Source organism: Xyrauchen texanus, chromosome 36, assembly GCF_025860055.1.
Source record: "Xyrauchen texanus isolate HMW12.3.18 chromosome 36, RBS_HiC_50CHRs, whole genome shotgun sequence".
NCBI lineage: Eukaryota > Metazoa > Chordata > Actinopteri > Cypriniformes > Catostomidae > Xyrauchen > Xyrauchen texanus.
The window spans coordinates 27,052,656-27,079,379 of NC_068311.1; the positions used below are offsets into that span (position 1 = coordinate 27,052,656).

Below are 26,724 nucleotides of genomic sequence, written 5' to 3' on the forward strand. Positions count from 1 at the left end.
GTCTTATGAAATCCACTAATTAAGTGAGAGATGATGATTGAGAGCGAGCTGAGGCGGTACGCACGATTAACCCTCCTCCGACATTCAGAGAGAAAGGCAAGTGCACTTATGAGGCTTCCCCACCTTCCCAAAAACTTTCCCAGGAAGCGAGCTCAACAAGTTTATGTGGGACCTTTCGAAAACGGTCCGCTTTGTGCGGAAAATGCCTTCTATATCATATACATCATTTTCAAGTACACAAGACTTCTAAAACTGTAGGAAGTTTATCAGAAAAGTTGTTTATTGGCGGTCATCATCGCGCGCGTGTTTGTAAACACCAACCAGAGTGAAAGGAAGTTGCGTTTCCCAGATACGGGACTCACCTGATGTGCATGTCCAGCTCTGAGCAGCTGTTTTCGGGGGCAGGTGCACTCCCTCCTCCTCTTCCTCAGATGGCCCAGGACCCGTCTGGATAACCGAACGGTGACCCTCCCCTCCACTCACTCCACAGCACACTCAGGGGGTGACAGAAGGGGCCGAGAACAATCCCAACTGCTTGCACAAAAGAACAGAGCGGTCTGCTGCTACAAGAGTGTGAGAGCGCGTGTGTTTGTGAGCGCGCAGCAGCAGTGACCACAATCTCTCTCTCGCGCGCGCGCAGGCTCTCTCCCTCTCTCTCTCTCTCTCTCTCTCTCTTCCTCTCTCACTTTCCGACCATCCGGCTCAAGATAGCTTTAGATATGACTCGAGTTTAAAGATGCGACACTCTCTCTCTCTCTCTCGTTTCCTCTTGGGGAAGCCGCGCGCACTGGTTCTCTCTCTCCTCACCAATCGCTAGTAAATATAAAAGAAATGCTTGTACAGCCCCTGCCTCTCTCGCGCTCTCGTTTTTTTTTTTCTTTTTTCTCTCTCTCGTTTACACTCCCTCCTCCTCGCTGCCCCTCACTTTCTTTCTCACTGTCAAAGCTGCCTTTCAAATGCTGATTAGCACACGGAGTAAAAGAGACATGCTAGCGTTTGGCTAAGATTCCTTCACATATGACTTGATCTTTACCTTTAGCAACACTTCTCTCAGACAAACACATACTTGAGTCAAAATAACCGATCTGAGGGAGTATATCAACAGATAGCATCTAATTTCAACACACTAACAAACCCACTCGGGCTGCTGCACGCACCCGCACCCCCTCCTTCTCCATTCGGTTCGTTCTTCTTGCCCTCAAACGCTACTCGGAATATTGATACATCACCCCCTCCTTTCTTTCCTCCGTTTTTCTCTCTCTCCATCATCACTTTCTCCGCTGAATACTGATAGGCTGTCTACTCCGTGGTCTGGGTTTCAAATTCTCATTCTCTCTCTCCTTCTCCGTGCTCTCGCACACAGAAAAAGTTCTCCGTAACGTAAAGGCAAAAACGGGAGAAGTTAATGCACTGGGCAGCGACATAAATTCAGTTAAGTACCATTTCAGATTATGTCAAGCTAAAAATGGACTTAAGTGTTCGGGAGGAGGAAAGACTGTGGCTGTAAAACAGGGTGATGGACGCGGAGACGACAGGATAGAATGAAAACAAAGAAGTGTTTGCTATTGTGAGGAAGTGTGCAAGAGCGAGAGAGAGAGAGAGAGAGAGACATAAAGACAGCTGGACGGTCCCGAGCAGATAAGACCCCCTCAGAAGTTTAAACAGCTGACTGTAAAGTTGTCAAACTCAATGGGGTCATACAAGGATATATATATATATAACTCTATAGAGTTCTATTCGTTTTATATATAGCTAAAATAATCACAACTAGGCTACACTGTAAAAAAACCAATCCTGTTAATTTTACGGTAAAAATAAATAATAACAGCTGTGGTTGCCAGAAATTCACTGTAAAAAAAATACAGTAAAACCGCTTCAGGCTTTACGGGATGTAATTTTGATGCCTGTAGCCTATATTTAACTGTGCAATACCGTTTATATTATTAAATATTTAAAAAATATATATTAAATAATATAAACGAAATACTTTAACTTCCGGAAACTGTAAAAATCTGCTTTTGAGTTTATAATGTATTAATCACTGCAGTAAATATAATAACATGAAGTTCATCAATAGAGGCCCGTCCTGGACCAATGACCAATAAACATATAGTGACAGTGCTCCGTGTCACTCACACAAACACTAAACACCATCAGGGTAACACATGTGAAAATAAAATAATGTTATAAACATGAACTAAACTACATCAAATATAACACAGAACACCCCGATGTATATAACTGATGTAAAAAATAATAAGAAACATCATTATTCCCAGAAAATATAATTCAATTAACTGGGTCACGCATGGAATTCAGGGAATCCCCAATTATTGTTTTTTTACCGTAATTGAAAAATAATGTACGGTAAAAAGTACATGTTCTCTCTTATTAAACATATAATTTTTTATCGTTATTTATACGATAAAATCATAATTGTTTTTACATCTAAAAAAGGTAAAAAAAGAATTACACTTTCTGTAAAATTACATGTATTGTCTTTTAAAAAATAATAAAGTTTTGAATTTATGGTAAATACGTTTTTACCATATATTTTAAAGTAACAACCAGTTAACCAAATCATTTTTTTTACTCAACAACTGTTTTAACCTCCTGAGCTAGGGATTATCCTTTTTATCTAGTTGCACCAATTTGCATTATTAATTAATACAAGTAATAGCCAGCATCATCCAATCACTGTGTTAAAATAGAATTATACATTATAAATTCTGAATCTATGTACTTGATTAACATTTTCCCATGTCTGCCAAACATGTTGAGTGGTTCAGAAATCATCTGCAGCCTGAAACTCAACTTTTGGTCAGATTTTAGGAGTGAAGGCACTTGGCTTCATAGGAAAGCAATAGGATGTTCCCTTAATCCCTATTTAGTGAGGACTTAACCTCCAGTGTGCTGTTTGTCTGCAATGGTCTCAGAACAGTTTGAAATGAACCTTATTTTTAACCTAAGTCCATATAAAGCCTCTGAAAGCAAAATTCTTCAGCGTTCAATGTCAAGCTTTTGGATAAACACATAAATTGTCAATGTGAAAATGCACAGTAAATATTGGATTTCTAAGGAAAAAATTTGCTAAAGTACACATTAGTGTACATGGTACATACTTGCAATAAATCACAAAAATAAAAAAATAAATGGCATATCGAAAGAGACTAGATGTTTCTTACCAGATGTAGTTTTATTGCCGTTACTTCCAAAGACAAACTCTGCTGTGGTCCGCGCCATGTTGTTTTGTCACGTGACTTTGTACGTCAAAAGTTTAACCCTTTACAATGACAGCATAGAGTCTCCTGAATTGAGATCAGTCAGTTTAAATGAATTAAAATTGTCAAAATACAACATCCACGCATGTGTGAGCGGGGTCGCACAAGGTTAATAATTGTCCTCTGTAAAATCGCTTTGTTTAGTCAATTTGAATTTAAAGGGGCATTCATTGGTTCTCTAGCTAGCGTTAGCATTGCTCTTCTTATACTTTAAGTATCAATACGAAAAATAACCTTAGGAGAAACCAGACTCACTGTGGGGGCCAGTTCCCCTCTGGCTAACATCATGAATATAATGTAAATATTACTTATGTATAGTTAAAGTCATGGGATAAAATTATTAAATTAAGTAAGTGTTAAGGGTCAGTGTTTGAACATCGATTTTGTTTGAACTGTAAGATTAATGACCAATGTCTTTGAAGTCCATCCTGGATTAACTGCAGAACTTCACATAGATATATTATCCTTGTTAATTGGCTAATGAAGGCTTTTGTTGGCAATTGATAGTCTATGTATTCCATTTCAAGAGTGTAGTCCATCAATAGACCAAGGTGATGCAGGCAAAGATCAGGGATGTGAAACGCAGTTCAACCTGGCCGGTAATTTCGGTGAGGTTCGGGGGGGTTCATCCTAAATCCAAGGTTCAGACAATGGCATATGAAGTATCCCATGTCTTATGGTTGGAGTTGGCATCAGTTCATCCTCTGAAGTCCATCGTAGTAGACTGAAGTGATGTCTGGCTGGCACCAGCTGCATTTAGTCATCATCATTCAGCGACATGTAGCAGTGGAGTCCAACATGAAGCAGGAATGGTGCTGGATCCAGAGTCCTGAGGTTGAGACAGGGAAACAAATAAAATAAAAAGGTTAATATAGAAAAATAAAGTTATTTATAATATAATTGCTTTGCTTAAAAACAAACATCAGAATTCAAGTGAACAGACTTTTACAGTTAATGACAGATTATAAAAGTCCCTCATATCAATAATCTTTGGAGACTGTCAACATTTCACGATATTTCCAAAGACAGTTATTACCTATATAAGAGAACTGCTTAGCGTGAAATAAACCTCTATTATCTCACGATACGGAAAGATTAGAATTAGTTAAATTAGTTTTTGATGATCAAATTTAGCACATCCATGTTGTTAACATTGTTGTTTCCAAGCAACCAAAGTCATTGTATACACAAAATCGACAACAATCGCTGTGCCCATCTACTTTGCACTAAACGAATTAAGATGTTTGCCGTTTCAAAGAGGTGGAGGTAGATGTGCCCCCTTACTATAGCTGTGATAACCAAGAAAAGAAAATTACACGATGCTTTCCAGTCTAAACAATTCATATTTTTTTATGTCTAACATAAAAGAAGCAACATTGGCATCACTACTCCATCATCAAATTTTCCCTCCTTGTGTATGCCATACCGATGTTTACTCTAGTTTTCGCCTGTGCCGGTCTTTCTGTCTTCTTGCTTCAGACTTTTTTCGCTTCTGTGGCAATACAGATACTGAATCTCCCGTTGTCTCCGCTGCTACAACACGATAATTAATATGTTCCACTGTGTTCTTTTTGCTCTTCGCATCACCAAAGAACCTTGCTCTAGGCATAATCAAGAGTATCTATACATACTGTAGGTGGCAGTCAATTATTGTGAGGATTCGCTTCTTCAACGTTTAGTGACCACCATGGTCTTGTGATCCAACATGGAAAAACACATTGAAGGGGTGACCCACACCATGTATGTAATGAAAACACTTTTTATTAGGGCTGTCGATTTAATGCGTTAATTCAGTGCGATTAATTTGACTAAAAATAACGTGTTAAAAAATTAACGCCATTAATCGCACTGACCCCCGGAACGTAATATGGAAGATTCCTGAGAAATGCAAGCTTGTAGTACCACCTGTTTACTCCAGAGGGCAGTAAGTGAAACATCAGTTGTGTTGCAATGCGCAGTTTATACAGTGAAGAAAACACCCTTGAGCAGAAGAACAACACAAACATGCGTTACGTTTTTGCGTTCAAAACACTTGATGGAGTGCAAATCCAAACTAAGAGATCTCAATATGTGTTCTAAGTATTAAACTATATTTATCTTGACACAGTGACCTAAAAATGTATGTTTATGACGCAATGCACCCGAGAATCTACACAAGCAAGTCTGAACCAGCTGTTCATTGACGGATCCTTAAACAAGCCCTCATAATAAAGCTCCAACTGATTGTCAAATTCACTTGTGAAATGGATTGCTGTGAACTGTATGCCAATGATTGACTTATGATCAATAATATGGTAGTAAACAATACATTGTATTCTAAAACCACTTTTTGTATTGTCTTATCAATGATGAACTCTTCTGCTACAGGAATGTAATGCATTTTAATTATCTGAATACTATTATATATATATATATATATATATATATATATATATATATATATATATTTAAATATTTAAAAGATAACTGTGTATCATTATTTCATCATTATATATTGAGTTATTGTTATATGAGGGCTTTCTCAGCAAATATTTGTATATGCGATTAATCACGATTAATTAACCGGGACACCATTTAATTAATTCGATTAAAAATTGTAATCAAGTTACAGCCCTACTTTTTATACAAAACTATTATGAGTACAGTCTTCATCTCATGTGAATGTACAGCATTCAGATCACTCTTCACAAAAACACAATACATTTGTTAATGTGTAAAACCTTTTAAATTAGCCCCAAATTACGGAATGCACCTTAAAGAATACATCTTGTCCAGGTCATATTTCACCCCAAATGAAATAAGATAAATAATTTATTTAAATAATGTAATTATTATTTAAACTGTAAAGAGTTCAAATATTATGGTATTAGTTGTACTGCCTTTAATTCATGTTAAATTAACCTAATTGAGAGTTCTGGCAAACCCCTGTGGAAAACTTGCCGTATATTTGCTACTGATTAGTTTCACATGCAAATGAGCTTTGTGGGAAAACTCTCCACTTTTGCCACAACTTTGCCATAGAAGTGTTTGCCAGTAGAGGCCAAAGGCTTGCCGCAGGTTCACCACTACCGGTAAATAGCTGCATACTTCTGGCAATAATTTGTGACAACTTGCAAGCTCATAATTTTTTTTTTAAAGGAAAGTAAAAACACATTCTAACATACTAATGTTATCTATAATCGGTGTTGGACAGATTACTAATTTTTGTAAAGCAAAGATTGCACTGCTCAGTTTTTTTCCACATTGTCTCTTTGAAAGTCAAATTATTATTGTATGTGGTCAAATGAGGAACAGGACTGCACTGTCTTCAACGTATGTGCTGGCTTGGCCTGTCGCACATATTTCAGGCTCTGGCTTGGACCACTATTATTGGCTGATCAATAATGTAATCAAGTTACATGTAATCATGTCAAAGGTAACTGTAGGCCTAATCTATTTATGCACATTTTAAAATGTAATGTGTCACGGTCCTGTCACCTCAGGTTGGGTTTTTGTCTGGCGGGATCATGACATCATCGCACCATGTTCCGACTTGTGTTTCGTTTCCTGTCTTTGTGTAGAGCGCACATGTCCGGGTCTAAGTTACTGCCGTGTGCTCTTTGGTGATGTCGGGGTACTGTTATTCTGTCAGGTTGGATTTTTGTGTTTTGTGACCGTTCTTTGTATGAGCACACGGATCCGTTTGTGAGTCACCGCCGTGCGCTCTTCGGTTGGTCTTGTTCGTGTGTGGAGCATGGTGTCTGGATTCTGACTTCCTGTATGGTTTGATGTTGGTTTGTGTCGTGATCCAGACTCATGCTCCATGTTCTGTTTGTTTTGTTTCAGTTGTGTTGACGTTTTCTCCCTCATGTGTTTCAGGTGCCATTGGCACGTGGAATCAGCATTTCCTTGGGAACCCTGATTGTTTCCATGGGAACTATGATCATGCCAACTCTCAGCTAGGCAGCGGCACCTGTCCCTTGTTTGTTCCTGCCTATTTTAATCCCCTTGTGTGTCATGTTCGGCACTGGATTATTGATTTGTGTTAGTGTGTAGAAGCAACTAACCTCAATCTCTCTACTTAGGTCCTGTCTCATGTATCTGTTTGGTTGCCCGTCTCTGCCAGCCTGTCGAGAGTGTGGTTACCTTCCAATTAGCTGTTCACTTATTTTCTACATTCACAAATCTTCAAATGAGGATTTCTCATTTTTGCGCACACGGGTCTTCAGCGGAGGATCTCCTCACAGATCTAAGTTATTATTTATTGTAAATAAATCATTTGAACTGTTCCTCTCCTCTACTGTGTGACATTAATGTATTCTGATTACTAATACTTTTTACAGTAAAACTTCCAGATGCATTAAGGTAATGACAATTAGGAGGGGAAATGTGCATTAATGTCATGATATTAATGTCAAAATGCAAAAAAACCTTAAAATAGGCATTTAAGAAATGCATAATTTCAAATTTGTTTAACTTTTCTTTTAATGTTTTCAAAAGATTCACCCTAAAAGAAAAGATTACTAAATATGAATCATTTGGAAGGTTAAGTCTGATTACAGTATTGCTAATTAACCCACCACCACAAAAAAAGATGGGGAAAAGCATGAACAAAGTCATAAGAGAGAATGAAAAGTACAGAGGAGTGTGTAACTGAAGTCACCATCCAGCCTTATGTTACACCTTAACAAGGTACAGTGTCCTTGAGGGACAGACTCAGACAGAGACAGTGTTTTAACACAGAGAATGTTAATATCTGTATGCTTTTACACACCGACACACACACAGCAATGTCCTCTCGTCGTGTCCTCCACTGTACCATTTCAGCCCTGGCACTGGTCCAGCATTTACTCTCTGTATTAGCGTCAGCTTCTGTTATAAAACACTTTCTGTTCTGTACCTCCACCATTAAAGATTATACAGACAGAAAAAACTGATTCAGAATCTTCAAAAGAGTTCATTTAATCTTTTCCTAAAATAGCAGGTCTGTGGGCCATTTAGTTTGCGAATGCATTTACCTAAAGTATATATAACATATTTATATTCCTAAATATGATTTTTCTTTTGAGGAGTTAAACTCACTCAGTTAAACTTCCAAACCCTGTTTTGTTAAGCCATAATAACTTTAATTTACATAAATAAACCTCATTAAATTATATAATGCTCAAGTAAAATGTGTCATTTTATCAATGTTAAAATATTTTCTGCTGTCTTAGCTTAATGTGCAGAGAAAACTGTTTCAGCCATTCGTAGATTGACTCACTTAGAGTGTAAACACTGAGGCACGTGTTAAGTTTAGTATTCCCAACGCAATATGTTTTGGGTTCCCTAGCGGATGTTTTCATTCCCTTGTAATAAGTTTTGCACCCTCACAATACATTTATCATGATTTTACCATAACTATATTTTAACCTTGATATTCGTAGTGAAACCATAGTAATAATACAGGAAAATTAAAACTATGTTAATAAAAATCATAATTTTGTGGTTATTCTACTCCAAATACCATGGTTAATCTATAGTAAAACCCATGTTTACTATATGCATACAGTATACTCTATGGTTTACATAATTACTGCAATATTACTATGGTAAAACCGTAGTCAAACTATGGTATTTGTATAGTAAAACACACTAACCACAAAATTATGACTTTTGCTACCATAGTTTTCCTCTTCCCGTATTATCACTATGGTTTCACTGAAATGTCATGGTTAAAGTATGGTTACTGTAGCCTAGTAAACTCATGGTAAACTTACTGTGAGGAAATGCATTTTATTGCAAGGGCACGCAAAACTATTACAGAAAACAAATTATTGACCTGTCCTCTAAAGCAGCGTTCACACTGCCAGCTAATTTGTCACTGCATGTCGCCAGTGGCTGACGGTTAGGTCGCTAGTGGTGTGTATGGAGAGTCTAAACAGCACTGTTTCTTTACAATTAATATTATTATTAAAATATTAGGATCACATGAGCTCCTCGTATTGGCTGTCGCTCCCGAAAGTCGCTGTTAATTTGCATAAAGTGAAACACTTCTCAAATTTGTTGCGTCGCTGGACATGCCCACTTCCGGTCGCCAACAGTTGCCGTCGCTTGTGTTACCGGAAGTCATCAGCTCTCATTGAAAATAAATGAAAATTTAAAGAGATGTTGTTTTGTCGCTGCGTGTCGCTGTCAGTGTGAACGCAGCTTAAAGCAGTGTTAGATTGTTTGGTGTGCCGTGGAAAATTATAAAATTCCACAAAATAAATAAATGCACGAAAAAATTTATTATTTCAGGGATCCAAACTCCTCATCTTTTGGAGAAATTGGCCATTTTGAAACCATAATAGGTCAGTTTTGTGATTGTAAAGAGCAATGATTAATGTGCAAAAGTGACTGATATTTATACGCATTAAGGGTCTGTCACCTGACTCGAGTCAGCGCTGCAGAATACACTGATGTCTATGAAGTGACGTCACTTTACAACAAAGTGTTTTTCACACATGTTTTTGCTTCACCAATAATGTCTTTGAGAGTACTAAGCAACAAGAAATATTTAAAAACTGTCCAAATTTGTGGAGACATTGAATGTCTCATAATTTCTTTTAATTAAATATTTTTTTTTTCAGTACCCATTTAGCACTCTTGCCACCTGTGACCTGACACAACGTAGCCTACCTATGTGACTTGTTTTTTTGGTGGGTCCCTGAAATGATCCACGGCACACTAGTGTGCTGCGGCACAGTGGTTGAGAAACACAAAATATAATTTTATTATTTTAATATTTGAATGTACACAAATTATTAATCTATCAAGTAATATGTTTGTTAATTACTTATTAATACAAATTTAAATAAATCTCCCCTGAATCGACTAAAGAGATCAGGTTAAAACAAGAAATCTTGTTTCATCTAAAATACATCTCCATCAGAGATGTTTTGTTTTAAAATCTCGAGCATCAGATGAAAAAGCCTTTATTATGTCAAACTCAAAAGCCATGTGTTTTTGGCCTGTGTGGAACAGTGGTGGGCTGATCAGGCATTTAATGTTTCAGGAGGAGAAGACATCTGGGTATCAGCGTGATAAGGAATCACCTTTGATGCCCCCACACTACTACTGTGCAGTTTAAGATGGTTCACAAACTCACTTTGCTTGACATCAAAAATCTGACAGTAGCACTGGATCCAACAGAAATGTCATCACATTATTTAATACTGAATTTCCTTCTGCTAAAAAACAAATACCATTCTTTTCTTTTAGACTCTACCTGTCCATCGTCTTGTCTGTCTGTCCACATGTCTGTCTTTCTCTCACTCTCTATTCAGCTATAAGCCACGGCTGTCAGGTATAGCATCTCTCAACCTTTAGCAGCTCTGACAGCACAAAAAGTAATTACCTCTCTAATTGACCTTGTCCACTTACAGAGCCTGCCAGTGTTTGTGTGTAAATGAGAGGAACAATATCAGCAAAAATGTGAGTGAGTGAGTGAGTGATTGAATGAATGAATTTTAATGATTGTATGTTACATTTATACAGCACTTTTTCTGAATCTACACTCAAAGCACTTTACACAGTGAACAGGAGACTTTCCTCAACCACCAGCAGTGTGCAGCATCCAACTGTACGGCAGCCATATTGCACCAGTACACTCACCACACACCAGCTATCGGTGGAGAGGAGAGAGTGGAGTGATACAGCCTGACTGGTGGGGCCAACTGAAGGATGGGGCATATTAAGAGGCCATGATAAGGGCCAATGGGGGAATTTGGCCAGGATACCGCGGTTACACCCCTGCTCTTTACGAGAAGTCTCCTGGGATTTTTAATGACCACAGAGAGTCAGGACCTCAGTTTAATGTCTCATCCGAAGGACGAGTGACTGTGTTGACTATTCTGCTTTTGTGGGCAGAATATGGGAATGTATTAATGTGTGTTGTATCTGCATTTAAATGTGTGTGCTCTGCTGATATGGGTCTTAACATATTTGTCTGTTTGTAGCCTCCCCTCGGTCAAATTACTCATTCAACCCCCTGTCGCCCCCCTTTCTCATCCTCTAAACCTCTTCGGATTTCACTCAAACCCAAATCCTGACATCCCTGGTGAGATGGCCCGCCTTACCTCTCCCTGACCAGCCAGACCCTCTTTTACCTCCCCTCCTCTGAATCCTCGTCCCAAGTGAGCTGATGAATTCAGGAGGGCTTGATGATTCCTGCATTTTAATTAGCTGTTTTGAATACTAATAATACCAGCAATTCAATGAGATGTATGAAACAGAAATGTCTAATCTCACCTAAACATTGGCATCATCAATGTTATACCTCTATCTGATTTTTCAGCCTTAAAGTGGTCACATTATATTTAACATTTTTCCCTGAAGTCGACTGTTAGTTAAATTATTTTCTGTGTGCCAAAAAACTTAATATTTTAGTTTTTATGACCTTCCCTCTGTCCATTTACATTCTCTCAAAATGTTATCATCTCATTCCATCCCAGATGTGTATGACGTTCTTTATTTCAAAATGAAAATATTTCAGCTCTGTAGGCCCATATAATGCAAGTGAATGGTAACCAGACCTTTGATGCTCCAAAAATCTGTATGTAATGTAGGCGGGACTTAATTTTATGTATTGGTAATTTATGAGGCCATTAAAAAGTGGGCGGTCCATATCAGAATGGTGCCAGACCTGAACATGAGTTTGCTAAAGCAATGCTTAAATAGTTGTTTGGCTATTAATATCATCTTCCACACCTGCACAGTCTTGTTGAGAGAAATTACATTTCAGAGGCATATTAAGTTATAATATGAAAGGTTACAAGAAAACAAACTTTTTTTTCTTCTTTGGAATAATGTGCACTGATGAATCACACACAATAAGACCACGAATGTGTATATGGATAAAGTAAATGGGGTCGATTTTGATTTCATGTTGACCGTAAAGTTTCATGTTGCCTCTGACTCAGCTGGCCTCTCCAGTTGATCAAATTCTTGTTTATTATCAGCTCTGCCTCTCCGTCTCCTCTCCTCCCGCTTCCTTTACCCAGTCGCTATCTCGCTCTCTCTGCTCACCTACTCGATATTCCAGCCTTGTTTCCCTGCAGTCTCCAGCACAACTTTCTGACCCACTTCCTATTTCCTCCCTGGCCCTGTGATCAAAGCCTGCAGGACGGCATTGCCTTGGGCAGCGAAGAGGAGGAGGAATGATGGGATTCAGGAGAAAGGGGAACAGGAAGAGAGGGATATACGGGGAATCCTGCACATGGCTGGAAATGGAGAGATCACTGAGAGAGGAGAGGGAGTCAGCACGGGTGAACTCCAAGGACAAAAAGACCAAAAGTTAAGGTCAGTTACTGTAGTAAAGCAACTCCTGGTCATTCAAGCATGTTTGAAGGAAATTTTACTTGTGATTTTTTTTTCTTCAAAACAGTCCACCCCCAGTGCAAGCTTTCCAGTAGATACCGTGTTTTGAGTGTTAAAACTTCCCAATGTCCGACCAACATGAAAAAACAGGAAATAGGTAAGCACCACCATGCGGTGAATGTTCAGAACATGTCCCAAAATAGTCCACACTGTGCCTATGATGTCACATCCCTCTTGAATTCAAATTTTGACCCGTCATTGATGACCCGCAGACTGTGCGCGTTCCGATCAGCAACCAAAGTATACTTTAACTTTTAAGAGAGTCACTGTCCGTATATGTGCTGAAATGTGACAGTGTAGTGTCGCTCGTCACTGTAACTTCATTATATTTGTAATTAGGAATGCTTATAATTTACCTTGCTGGGAAATGTTTACATTTATTTTCTTAAATACTCATCCTAAATATCTACAAAATTAAATTTAGTTTGATGATCATACTGTGAAGAACAATCTATTACCTTTAGACAATCACTGCTTTGTTCATGTAGATCTGCATTTTCAATTATTCGTTTCCCAAATTCTGTGAGGTTCAATTGCTTTCAGGGTCATAGAAGACATACTGTATTTTTATGGACTGAAGTGAGGCCATGTGAATGATCCTACCAATGATTAAGTACATATCGCATATAATGAGGAGCACCGTGTAGTCAACTGAGTGCAAAGTAGGAGGATGGAGGCACCTACAGTGACTGGAACGGATCGTTGATGGACACAAGGGACTAGACAAGCTCATCAACAGTCAAAGGGAACTGAACAGATTCGTCAACGGTCACAGGGGACTGGGCAGTCTTGTCGACAACCACAGGAAACTGGACAGACTTGTCGACAGCCCTGGGGAACTGGACAGGTTCGTCAACAGCCCCGGGGAACTGGACAGACTCGTCAACAGCCACAGAGAACAGGACGGGCTGGACAGACTCGATGATCACAGGGAACAGGACAGTCTCATCAACGGCCTAAGGGAACTTGATGGCCGCCATGGACGGGAGCACTGGCAGTGACTGGGGATCAGCCTCTATGTCTGGGAGCGCTGGCAGTGACTGGGGAACAGCCTCTATGTCTTGGAGCACTGGCAGTGACTGGGGAATAGCCTCAATGTCTGGGAATGCTGGTAGTGACTAGGGAACGGTCTCCATGGCCGTGAGTGCTGGCAGCAACTGGGGATTGGGCGTATTACTCTACTTTACTTCTCCTCCTCCTCTGAACAATCAGAAACACTGCAGTAGGTGGCGGCTGTTCCTACTGGCGGCCTCCTCTCCCTCCTGCCAGTCAGCAGAGGAGGCCGCCAGTAGGCGGTCAGCCACACCTGCTGCCAGTGAGTCAGTGTCAATGACCTCGGGCTGGGATGAAGGAAGTCCTCTGAGGTACAGGCTGAGATAAACTCCTCCCATTTCAAGGTAAACTTGATCGTAGTGGCAAGACTTCCCCATTCACCCGTCTCTGGGACACAGGATCTGATGGGCTTATTCAGACCAGCCCTAAACAATTGCATAAGACTGGCCTGATTGTGCCCCAGACCTGAGGACAGCACAAAACCTCCAACACATACCCCTCACCGACTTATCCTCCTGCTGGAGTCTGAGGAGCTTCATGGCCAGCTTGGCTCTGTGTCATGTGGTAAGTGATGAAAAAAAGAAGAACTCACTCCTGCTGGGTCCATGCTGATTGGATCGTTATGTCACGGAATGAGTCAAGAATGAGGATCCAATTGTAGGAATGGGGAAAAAATTAAGATTTTATTAAATAAAAGAATACAACCAGGGGTAAACAAACTCTCACAGTGGAGAAAATCTTATAATCAAAAACTGAAAGACAAGATTACAAACCGGACTGGGAGACAGAGCAAATGAACACCAACTGCACAACATGAGAAACAAAATAATCACATGAATGTTAGGATCCTATCACCACTAAAAACATGACTGTTGTTATGTTTGTAACCTTTGTTGTCACCAACTAAGTGGCCATCCACATAATTCAGTGTAATTTATTTTTCAATGCATTTACTTATTGTTATTTTTAATTGCGGATTAATAAAAAATAAAACTCGAAAGAAGCTGATATAAAATGATCACTGTATGCTGCGTAAAGTGCATCATACATTCATAGCATCATATCATTGTATTAAGTGTTTTAAGTGTAATTTCGCTTTTTTCCTGCAGATGAATACATTAATCTGTTTGTTTTTACGATGGTTTTAGCACTCTACGATTACTCCAGAGCACTCATAAATCTACAACCATTTTCATATACAACATAAGTTATGATGGTTTTGTGAAATGGGCCGCAAAACTAAGATGAATCGTAAGATGGGTGTGCCATGAAAAACATTTCACAAAATTAGCCTTTGTGAAAAATGATATGATATTATCTAATATTTTTTTAACAATAATGAATAAACCTTTATTGTTCATTTTACTTTATTGTGATATTTTTTCCATTTGTCTGACAAACTATAATGTTCCTGTTGAGCAGCAACAAATTTTCTTAGTGGGAACTCCAACAGAGTCTGATGACTTTTATTCACATTGACACCACCCAATCAACAAACAGAATTTCGAATCGATAAAATACAGGCATTTAATTTTATCTAGCCTCCAGTTCAAAACATAATTTTAAAAAAGGGGCCTGGGTAGCTCAGCAAATATTGATGCTGACTACAACCCCTGGAGTTGCGAGTTCAAATCCAGGGCGTGCTGAGTGACTCCAGCCAGGTCTCCTAAGCAACCAAATTGGTCTAGTTGTTAGGGAGGGTAAAGTCACATGTGGTAACATCCTCGTGGTCACAATTAGTGGTTCTTCCTCTCAATGGGGCATGTGGTGAGTTGTGCGTGGATTGTGGAGTGTAGCATGAGCCTCCTGTGCTGTGAGCCTCTGCGGTGTCATGTACAATGAGCCACGTGACAAGATGTGCAGATTGACAGTCTCAGAAGCGGAGGCAACTGAGACTTGTCCTCCGCCACCCGGACTGAGGTGAGTAACCGTGCCACCATGAGGACCTACTAAGTAGTGGGAATTGGGCATTCCAAATTGGGAGAAAAGGGGCTAAAATAAAAAAATAAAAAAACAAAAAGAAAGGAAACTTCAGGGGGCCTGGGTAGCTCATAGAGTATTGATGCTGACTACTTCCCCCGGAGTAGTGAGTTCCAATCCAGGGTGTGCTGAGTGATTCCAGCCAGGACTCCTAAGCAAACAAATTGGCCCAGTTGCTAAGGAGGGTAGAGTCATAAGGGGCAATCTCCTTGTGGTCTCGATTAGTGGTTCTCGCTCTCAGTGGGGCATGCGGATTGACTGTCTCAGACTTGTCCTCAGCCACCCGGATTGAGGCGAGTAGCCGCACCACTACAAGGACCTACTAAGCAGTGGGAATTGGGCATTCCAAATTTGGAGGAAAAGGGGACAAAAATTAAAAAGAAAAAACAAAGAAAGGAAACTTCAGGGATCCAATTTGATTACCCTTGCATATAAATCACCTCATTCCCCCCTTCTTTCTTCCATGGTACAAAAATGTTTTTCCTTTTAAAATCATTGTTAAGCTTAGAGTTTGGGTAATGGGATAAAAGTTGGAAGAATTTTCATAACTTTGTTTAGGTTAGGGTTAGCAATCATACGTTTTTTATTAGCCAACTTGTACGATATATTACGTTTTCGTTAGAGCTGTCAGTCGATAAAAATATTTTATCACAATTAATTGCATTATTTTTCATAGTTAATTGCAATTGCAATTTTACTACATTTATACTTCTTTTACTGTCAAAATGCACATTTCCTTATTTAAGAAAACAAAACAATATGTATAATACTTTATTAAAATGTTCAAAGCAAAGTACACAGTATAAAGATAAAAATGCACTAAATAGCACCAATTCAAGAAAAATTTAACGTTTTAAATATTTTACACACATCCTCCACAGACTGTGGCTATCTGCTTTCCTACAGCAATCGTAAAGCTACATTCATGATTTGCTTCAGGCATCAATACTAGCGTCAAGCGTCACTTTGAACTTAACATGAAAAATGATTGCAAACAATGTCTCATTCTGTATTTTCGTGATAGTTATGACTTGCTGTGCTTTTGTGGTAATCAAATTGTGATTTTTGAGTGGCTGCAAAGTCTTTGATTTCTGTCACAAGTACCATTTGGGCTTTGGGTTTTGTACAACAAATAGCATTAAGAGGTCTTTCCCCCATCATTGGATAACTGTTTGTGGTGCGTTTGTCAGTGTAATGACTCCGGCGGGACACATCGCAAAGATTCCACTCTGCTCTGACCAGTGTAAATGCTGGTTTATGCTTTATTAAGGGTAAAAGCGTTAATTACGATTAAGAAAAATGAACGCGTTAAACTTTTTCAATGAATCGCATGCGTTAACGTGTTAAATTTGACAGCTCTAGTTTTCGCCATCTCGTTCTATTATTACGACGAAAATCTGCCAAAGTGAGCATTTTTTTTCAATCTCACCATATACTTCTGTTCAGCAGAAGAAATTAAGTCATTCTGGTTTGGAACAACATGAGGATGAGTAAGTGAAGACAGAATTTTCACTTTGGGTGAACTATCGCTTTTATTAAAAGTCAAATACTCTGAATCTCCTACCTATTATAAAACAGTATATGCCTCCTTTAATAGGCTTGATTGTTTTAATAGGAAAGGCAGGAGAGTTTCTCCTCGCGGCTAATGGATGAAGAGTTTTAGGAAGAACAAAGATGTGGAGAGAGAGCAAGAGAGACCAAGCAAATGTGTGAGCGTGAAAGACAGTAGCCCATTGGTACCCAGACCAGAGCATTTTGTACTTTAACATTCTCCCTGCATTCTGACAAAGAGCACTAATTATAAATAAATTAGGGACATGACACGGTGAGCCACAGAGGGACAGCGAGAGGCGCAAGAGAATGAATGAGAGTGAGAGAGAGAGAGAGCGAGAGAGATTGAGGGAAAGGGTGGGGGTAAAAGGAAAAAGGGGAAGAAAAGAAAACAGATAAGAGGAGAGATGGATGAGCAAGAAGACTCGAGGAGAGAGAGAAAGAGGTAAACAGGACTGGAATGAATAATAAATGGCTTATGTGAGGATCGTAAAGGAGAAGAATTAAAATTATTCTGAATTACAAGTATATTAAATAAAAAAAAAGCATGGCTGTAGCGATGCCAAGGTCATGGGTTTAATTCCCAAGGAAAGCAGGTAAAGATAATGACTGCTCTGTAAGGGGCCGTTCACATTGTCTGCACATTTTTTTCATTGTTTTTTTTTGGACATCTTGCTGCTTTTTAGCATCTCATGCAGGAGCACTATGTTTTTTAAATGCTAAGTCAGGTTAAAAGAAAAGTTTATTTTTAAATTGTATCTCGAGATACCTACATTCTGTTATATTCACTGCGCTGCATCTAGATTTTTATAGCGCAAGTACATGTTTGGTATAATTTCTCCTAAGTCGCTTTTAGGGAAACGTATGTGCCAAAGGCTCATAGACTGGTTTATGTGAAAATTCAGTCATCGTTTACTTTCCTTTTCATTATAAACCTATATGACATCAGCCACTTCCACACAAATACATCTAAGTTTGATCGTCAATCGTTTTCCAAAGTATGCGGTAATGGAGAGGGTTTTCAAAATGCTCTGTTTTCAGTGAAGGAAAACGTAACAAAATCAATGTGTTTAGAATGAAAACGGATTAGTGTAGATTTTTTTTCCTTCTATGGAACACAAAAGTAACTTCTGCTTTTGAACTCCAAAAATTGCGGGATACAATTTTTTCCATATAATGACTCATGCATTATATTCCAGAATAGCTTTGTGTGAGGAACAGACCAAAATGTATGTGCATACTGCACAAATAATGTAACTTCCCTTGCGCCATAGCTCCAAAATCACATTCATTAAAACAATCATGTGTCGGCCTTCCGAATTTGGCCGTGGATCGAGGGATCTGTGATTATTTTGCACGCACTTAATTTCAAACAATAAATTTTAAATAAAAATGTCAAATTTATTGAAACAAACAAAACAAAAAACCCAAACCAAAACTATTTCTAAATTCAAATTCTACTTCATACGAAACAAAAAAATTAATTGAAATAACAAAATGTGTGTCAAATTGTCACAGATCCCTTGATCCACTAACTTGGAGGGCCAACACATTTAAATCAACATTTAAGTCCTAATGACGCAAGTACTCATCTATTGACAACAGGTGGAAATTACCATAAAAATAAAGAACAAAGACAATCATAAATGTAAACAATAATAATAATAATTAGGGCTATAAATCCATAGTTTTTTAAAAATAGATTTAATTGCATGGTATGCTGATTAATTACTCAAATTATTCACAATAAATCGCATATATAAATATTTGCTGAAAGCCCCTTAAATAACAATAAACCAATATATAATGATGAAATACTGCGATGGACTGGCGACCTGTCCAGGGTGTCCCCCGCCTTTCGCCCAATGTTAGCTGGGATAGGCTCCAGCCCCCCGCGACCCTGTACACAGGATAAGCGGTTGACGATGGATGGATGGATAATGATGAAATAATTATAAATAGTTATATATAAATAATTGAAAACACACACACACACACATTCATATATATATATATATATATTAGGGCTGTCAATCGATTACAATTTTTAATCGAATTAATTACATGGTGTCCTGATTAATTAATCGCATATACAAATATTTGCTGAGAAAGCCCCTCATATAACAATAATTCAATATATAAAGATTATACATATTTATATCAATATATAATTATACATAGTTATCTTTAAATATTTAAAATTATATATATATATATATATATATATATATATATATATATATATATATATATATATATATATATAATAAAAAATATTCAGATAATTAAACTGCATTACATTCTTGTGGCAGAAGAGTTAATCATTGATAAGACAATACAAAAAGTGGCTTTAGAATACAATGTATTGTTTACTACCATATTATTGATCATAAGTCAATCATTGGCATACAGTTCACAGTAATCCATTCCACAAGTGAATTTATCAATCAGTTGGAGATTTATTTTGAGGGCTTGTTTAAGGACCCGTCAATTTACACCTGTGTCAGACATTATTCTTTGTATTAATGCTTACAAAACTTTTACATCTAGAGCCAAGAGGTATATTAAAACAAACAACAACAAAAAGGAAAATAAATAGTTCAATAAAAATATAAAATTGTTTACATATTTCAATACACTTTACAGCTTTCTTGCTACACAAATTGTAAATTGTTCTTAGGTATTCCTGAACCTCTGATTTAAAAATTTAATCTAATGGTTTATAACCACCATACTTATATTTATGAATACTAAACTTTGAATTAAACATTAATCAAATAATATTCCTTATGAAGAGAAATGTCATAGCTAAAATAAACTGAATAAAACATTTTCAAAATTTGAAAGCTGGGAATGATGTGATATCTAACAATCTTGCAGAAATCAGACCAAAAACAAGTAGAGTCGGGACAACTCCAAAATAAATGAAAAAATGTTTCCTCCTGCAGACCACAAAATGTACAGAATATATCGACATCACAATTAAATCAATAATTAGTGAGGTAGTACTTACAAATAAGTTTGAAGGAAATGTCTTTGATTTGATTCGTGATTAAGTATTTATGGGTAACTTCCAAATTTTTCACCATCTCAATCCAGCCACACCCTGCTTCAGACATGCTTGTGTAGCGTCTTGGGTGCGTTGCATCATAAACATAAAATGTTTAGGTCATTGAGTCAAGTTAAATATAGTTTAATACTCAATCTTTAAACACATCTTGAGATCCCTTAGTTCGCATTTGCGCTCCTTCAAGTGTTTTGAACGCAAGAACTTAACGCATGTTTGTGTTGTTCTGGCTATTGTAGTGTTTTCTTCACTGTATAAACTGTGTGCAGCTCATACAGCTGAAATTTCACTTACTGCCCTCTTGAGTAAACAGGTGGTACTACAAGCTTGCATTTCTCAGGAATCTTCCTTAATATGGTCCGGGGGCATGCGATTAAATCTTACTTTTAAATCGTATTAACGCGTTAAATCGACAGCCCTAATATATATTTATATATATATGTCAAGCTTGAAGTACCGCCTGTTTCTTCCAGGGGGCAGTAAGCAAAACTTCAGCTGTATAGGCAACAACACACCACAACATAAGAACAAATTTTTGTCTTCAAACACAGCTTGATGGAGCACAAAACTTGACAGTGATTAGAAATGGTATGTTTATGACGCAATGCAACCAAAGTGAGACACACCAAAAGCATCTGTCTGACACAGGTGTCCTTAAAGCTGCGTTCACACTGCCAGCTACTTTGTAGCACTGTTTCTTTACTATTAATATTATTATTAAAATATTAGGATCATGTGAGCTCTACCATCTTCTCTTGTATTGAAATTTGCTCTACATTTACATAAAGTTTCATAAAAACATTTCTAAACTTTGTTGCATCGCTGGACACGCCCACAGTCGGTCGCCTATGGTTGCCATTGCTCGTGTTACCGGAAGTCGCCAGCTCTCATTGAAAATGAATGAGATGAGGTTGTTTTGTCACAGCGTATTGCTGGCAGTGTGAACGCAGCTTAAGGCGGGCATACACTAAGTGATTTTCACCTGTCGAACGAGCTACTGACTGATTTATTCCAGTCAGGGGAGATCGAGTGGAAATCAATGAAAATAAATTAAAATTTCCATCATGGTCTATTTTTATTCATCATACTTGCATTCGTTTCAGTTCTAGGGCTACATTTAAGGGGGAATAGTATCTGTTATACATGATAGTAGATATGTAAGAGATATTTTCAACTCACCGAGCGTGAGTAATGTGAAACCAAGGACTTAGGTTAAAAGTTTCACCTGTCAGTGAACCACTGTGCTAAAACTAGAATTTTTTACTTTGCTATGTGTGGCTTTAAAACGCATTTACATGGACAAGACAACTTCAGCATGTTTGCTATCAACATTCAAGCAGTGACACAGATGAGAAGGACGTAGCCTACATCTAAAGCTGAATAATAGGATATAGGTAGCCAACTTAATTAAAATAGCTCACAATTCTGCACTAAACATCATGTTAGATTAAATCGAAGTATAACCGGCAGAAAGATTGCGTAAATTTTGCACACTTTCTTTTTAATCTTGTTCATTTTGTGTGCTTTCTTATCTTGCAGCAACATACTGTCGTTATGAATGATGTATGAAATCACACAGCCTCCCTTCGAAATCTGTCTAATGTCGGACAGCTACCAGGAATGAAAGCAATGTCCTCCTCTGGCTTTATGTCTATAATGATAAAAACATAGAGAAGGGGCCTGGGTAGCTCAGCAAGTGAAGACGCTGACAACCACACCTGGAGTCGCAAGTTCGAATCCAGTGCATGCTGAGTGACTCCAGTCAGGATTCCAAAGCAACCAAATTGGCCTGGTTGCTAGGGAGCGTACAGTCACGTTGGGGTAACCTCCTCATGGTCACTATAATGTGTTTCTCGCTCTCGACGGGGCGCGTGGTGAGTTGTGTGTGGATGCCGCGGAGAATAGAGTGAAGCCTCCACACTCTCTGCGGTAACGCGCTCAACAAGCCATAAGATGTGCGGACTGATGGTCTCAGACGCGGAGGCAACTGAGATTCGTCCTCTACCACACGGATTAAGGCAAGTCATTACACCATCACGAGGACCTAGAGCGCATTGGGAATTGGGCATGCCAAATCGGGGAGAAAAGTGGAGAAAATCAAATGCAAAGAATCATGCGATTGCTTCGGAAATCACCAGGTCGTTAAGTTGTGTAGTGTACGATATTGCACCTGTACAATTATCAGATAAACTGACTCGTAACGTGTGCAGGGGCTCACTACCTCCCAAGCCTAAGGATGCACCAATGTACATCTGCGTCAGACAGACGATTTTGGAGCATCTCACTTTGGTTGTGTCATGTCATTAATATACCATTTTTAGGTTGCTGTGTTAGTTAAATGCAGTTTGAAACTTAGAAAAACTCCCTGTGAGATAAATGTCAAGATAAAGCTTGGAGCAGAAAACTTTAAGAACAAGCTTTATTTACTTGGAACAACTTGCTATATGTCCTTAAAATTAAATATCTTATTACTCTTAATGAATTTAAAATGATTGTTAAATCTAAGGAACTAGAATCATATGTAATAATGTAGTATCTTGTATACTGTCTAGATCTAGTTGCTGCTTTTCTTTCCCAGATTCTATGGGTTTATGTCCGTGGAAGAAAATGTTTGGGTTTGTAACGACATAAGGGTGAGTAAATGATGACAGAAATATTCCCAAAAAAGCATTTGTTGGGGAGGAAAGAAACAGCAGAACAATTACTATATCTCGCAATACAAAAATCACAGTATCCGTATGATGATTTTACCACATTTACTTGAATGCTTTTCTTGCACATCAAAACATTTAATAGCAAGGAGTGTATTTTTAGGCCAAGGCCACTGTTAACATAAAATATTTACTTCTTGTTCTTCAAGCTTATCAGCACTGACTGTCAGACGAAGGAGAGAGATAGAGAGAGAGAGGGAGAGAGAGAAGGCATTATCTAAATAGATCACACTTCAGCCACTTTGGCCCTTCAGTCATTTCTGTCCATACAGCATGATCATAGAGCCAGAGATGCCTGACACGAGAAGGCTAGATCAGTTTAAATACACGACGGACTGAAGATATTTCACAATATCTGATTAATTGCATTAACTTATTTTATATATTTAGGATATTTTTTAGTCTCCAATGGGAAGAAACGGGTTGATGTGACACATTAGAGGTGAACGCCAGTAACAAAGACAGCAAAGGTTACAGAGGTCACCTGTGTCTGCCCCCCACTGACCTTCTCTGGGCTATCACCATGGCAACTGACTCACAAACATATGTGATGTCATCTATTATAAGAGGAACAACAAGAGGGTTGCTGGGGGAAGGGGGTGGTCACACACATACACAAACATGCTCAGTCCAATGATCCCTTCAACTTCCCAGACAGCAGTACAAAAAAGGAAGTGAAATCAAAAGAATTAGCATTCCCGTAACGCAAGGGCTGTCTGTGTGCCCCCTGGCAGCGGTGAGAGGGACTTTCTTTCTTTCTCTCCCTCAGCATCACCTACTCACTCTGTTCTTGTTCTCTCTCTCTCTCTCAGACTTTGTCATTCCAGCAAAGAGGCTCTGGGCGACTGAGGTGGCTTTTTGAGGATGATGGTGGTGAATAGGAAAATTGCTAGTGTTCATATATATGATAGTAAACACATTTGATAGTAAACACCTGGGAAGACTGTATAGTATCAGGCCTTACAGTAAACTGATGGTGTATTTCCACCCAAAAATTTTAATTCTGTCATCATTTACTCACTGTCATATTGTTCCAAACCTGTGTGGCTTTCTTGCCTTCGTTGAACAGGAGATAATGTTTTCTCAGCTTTTCCATACAATGAAAAAATACAGCGATTATGGCTGTAAAGCTGTAAAAGTAGCCCATACAGTTTGTGTGCTATATTCCAAGTCTTCTGAATGTTGTATGAGGAACACATTCAAACGTGGCCAGTTGTGATCGGTCATCAAATGCGTAATGAGTCGTCAAGTTGGAATGTGTGCAAATGAGATTTGAGAGCTACATCCGAAGGGAAGGTTTGGCAAATAACAACTTAAATTTCACTGCACGTTGTGATCGTAAGTCCAAGATGATACAAAGACTAAAGTTACTGAGTGCACCTTTAATTTAAGTCTTTGCCTTACTCAAAGCTAAAGTGTAGCTTCAGCAGACTTAAGAATATAGTGCACGTGTTGAGTGGACTACTTTTATGGTGGTTTTTGTCATTTTTTGAGCTTGGCAGCAATAGATTCCATTTACTTTTGTTGTGTGGAAAAGAGCAGCTTGGACATTCATCAAAATATCTCCTGTTGTGTTTCACAAATGTTAGAAAGCCATACAGGTTTGGAATGACATGAGTTAATGATAAATGATACAGAATTTTCATTATTGGTTGACTTTTCCCTACTTTAACTGTGGTGCATTTTTGTGCTGCCACCTGCAATTTTTCACACTCAAATTTAAAAGCTTAACATTTACACATAATGTGGACTAATTACCCCAAAATGACTAACCCCCCCAGATGAAAAAAAAACCAATAACAAGTTTCTCCTAGACATTTTATTTTTCTATCACCTTCCAACACAAACTGCCAATCTGAATTGTAAGTGGCGCTCTAACACATTTCAACCCTCACAGCTCGTTCATGCACCACCCACATTGTTTCATTGCATATCTCGGCATCTGAGTGGACTAAAAGCTCAATCCAAAAAAGCTCCTCCCCTTTGCGAGGATGTATTAAAAACTTAGAATCAAGAGTCGATCAAATGTATTTCAGATGATTTGTTTAGCATGCTTTTCATGCTGGGCCGCATATTTTGTTCTAGACATCTAAGATATAACATTAGATTAATAAAAGAGACGTTTTTATTTGATGTTTTACAGAAATCATATTTCACTTTGTGATTCTTTTGAAAATATTTTAAACTTTTGTATCAGGGCAAAAAAATATATAATAATAAAATAAATTACATATTTAAGTGCTATTTGAAAGACTTTTATATTCTAATTAATATTTCTATGGCATTACCTCTCGCAAATGATTTCAGGCCTTATTTTGTTATTTGATGTAACATAAATGCAAAAGTGACGGTTATCTACAGAATGAAAAGTTCAGATTCTAAGCTTTCAAACAATAACACATATGCCTGACCTATGTATCTGCAGGCTTGAACATTTTAAGCATGAACGTTTTTCGTGACATAGCCAAGGACAACCTATTATGATGATCCCTTTGCGAGGGACCCTACTAAGCATGATATTATAAAGAGATGTTGTTTGCTAAATTAAATAATTGTACTAAAAGACATCACTGGAACAGTTACCAACTGATCTCAAAAGGACCAAAGTGCTACATAAAAACACATTTATTCAGCCAAGGCAACACACAAATACATGAATGCATGTAGACAAACAAGCACATGTATCTATGGTCAGGAGCTTGCTTTTGTTTCCAAAGTCATCTACAATCAGTAAATTGCTTTGAATTAATGAATCTCGCCCATATCCACACCGTTCTGCACACACCGAAAGGCCCTTTCTAATTGGACATTGATTGTCATGGCCTTCCAATCTCTTTTGAATATCTATAACATGTTAACTGAAGAAAGGGATTGGTGTATCTTCACGCTTAAGGGGAAGAGAGTGACACAGACAAATGAATCTACTCTCACAGACACAATTACAATAGCACACTCATGAGCAAACTTACATGCCACAGCATAAACTCAAGCTCACAGGGACTTCATCAAGAATTCACACTCCCTTAAAAAAATATTTTCACAAAAATGCAAGACAAGAACACACGTTTCATAAAAGTGTCTGCCATATGCATGAATTTCAATGATTTCCAGGGAGTCGCTGAGGTGTTCATCGTTTCGTCCGAAAGGAACTTTTTAGTATGTTGCAATGGTCTTGCTTAGTGGTTGCTAGGGTGTTTTGGGTGCCTGCTAGGTGGTAACTTACTGGGCCAAGTCAAAAGAGCCCATCCCCTCAAGTCTCTATGGTATTCTAGACCCAAGATATGGCTCAGGTCCCACCTTCAGTGCAAGTCTATGGGATTTTTTTTTCACCTGCTTTATCATGAAAAATCCCTAAACCAAAGGATGTGCAACAGTATTAGTGATAATTGCCTTAGCAAACACCACCAATCAATGCCACAAGTACCGGCACATCAGAGAAAACAAATTAACCTGCCAGAAAAGCCGTTAAACACCCTAAGCTCTTTTCATCTTTATCCCTCTCTCTCTCTCTCTCATCCTGCATATCAATCACAGGGCTTGAGCATCATCAGAAAAAGTACATCTGAAATCATGATGGATGACAACTTCCACCAGATTTCCCTTCCTGTGCCAAAGCCATTAAACTAAAGGCGTCAAAATGCTCAGCCGGATAAGAATCTCTTCACTCTCATCTGCCCATCCCGCGTTCCTGAACTGCCGTCTG

At 38.3% G+C, this 26,724-nt stretch overlaps 1 protein-coding gene and 1 long non-coding RNA gene across 2 annotated transcripts in view; one reads left to right on the plus strand and one right to left on the minus strand.

The window, feature by feature from the left end:
* The window catches only part of npas1 (neuronal PAS domain protein 1), a 74,603-nt gene extending 74,033 nt beyond the window's left edge, over nt 1-570 (minus strand). The window contains exon 1 of the mRNA XM_052107488.1: nt 363-570. The gene's annotated coding sequence lies outside the window, so the exon portion shown is untranslated. The remainder of the gene's footprint in view (nt 1-362) is intronic.
* Nucleotides 571-12,537: 11,967 nt separating this feature from the next.
* On the plus strand, nt 12,538-13,219 carry LOC127629632 (uncharacterized). The gene is made up of 3 exons (XR_007968789.1): nt 12,538-12,581; nt 12,667-12,756; nt 13,203-13,219. It is a non-coding gene; the product is annotated as an uncharacterized LOC127629632 (long non-coding RNA).
* Nucleotides 13,220-26,724: the final 13,505 nt, after the last annotated feature.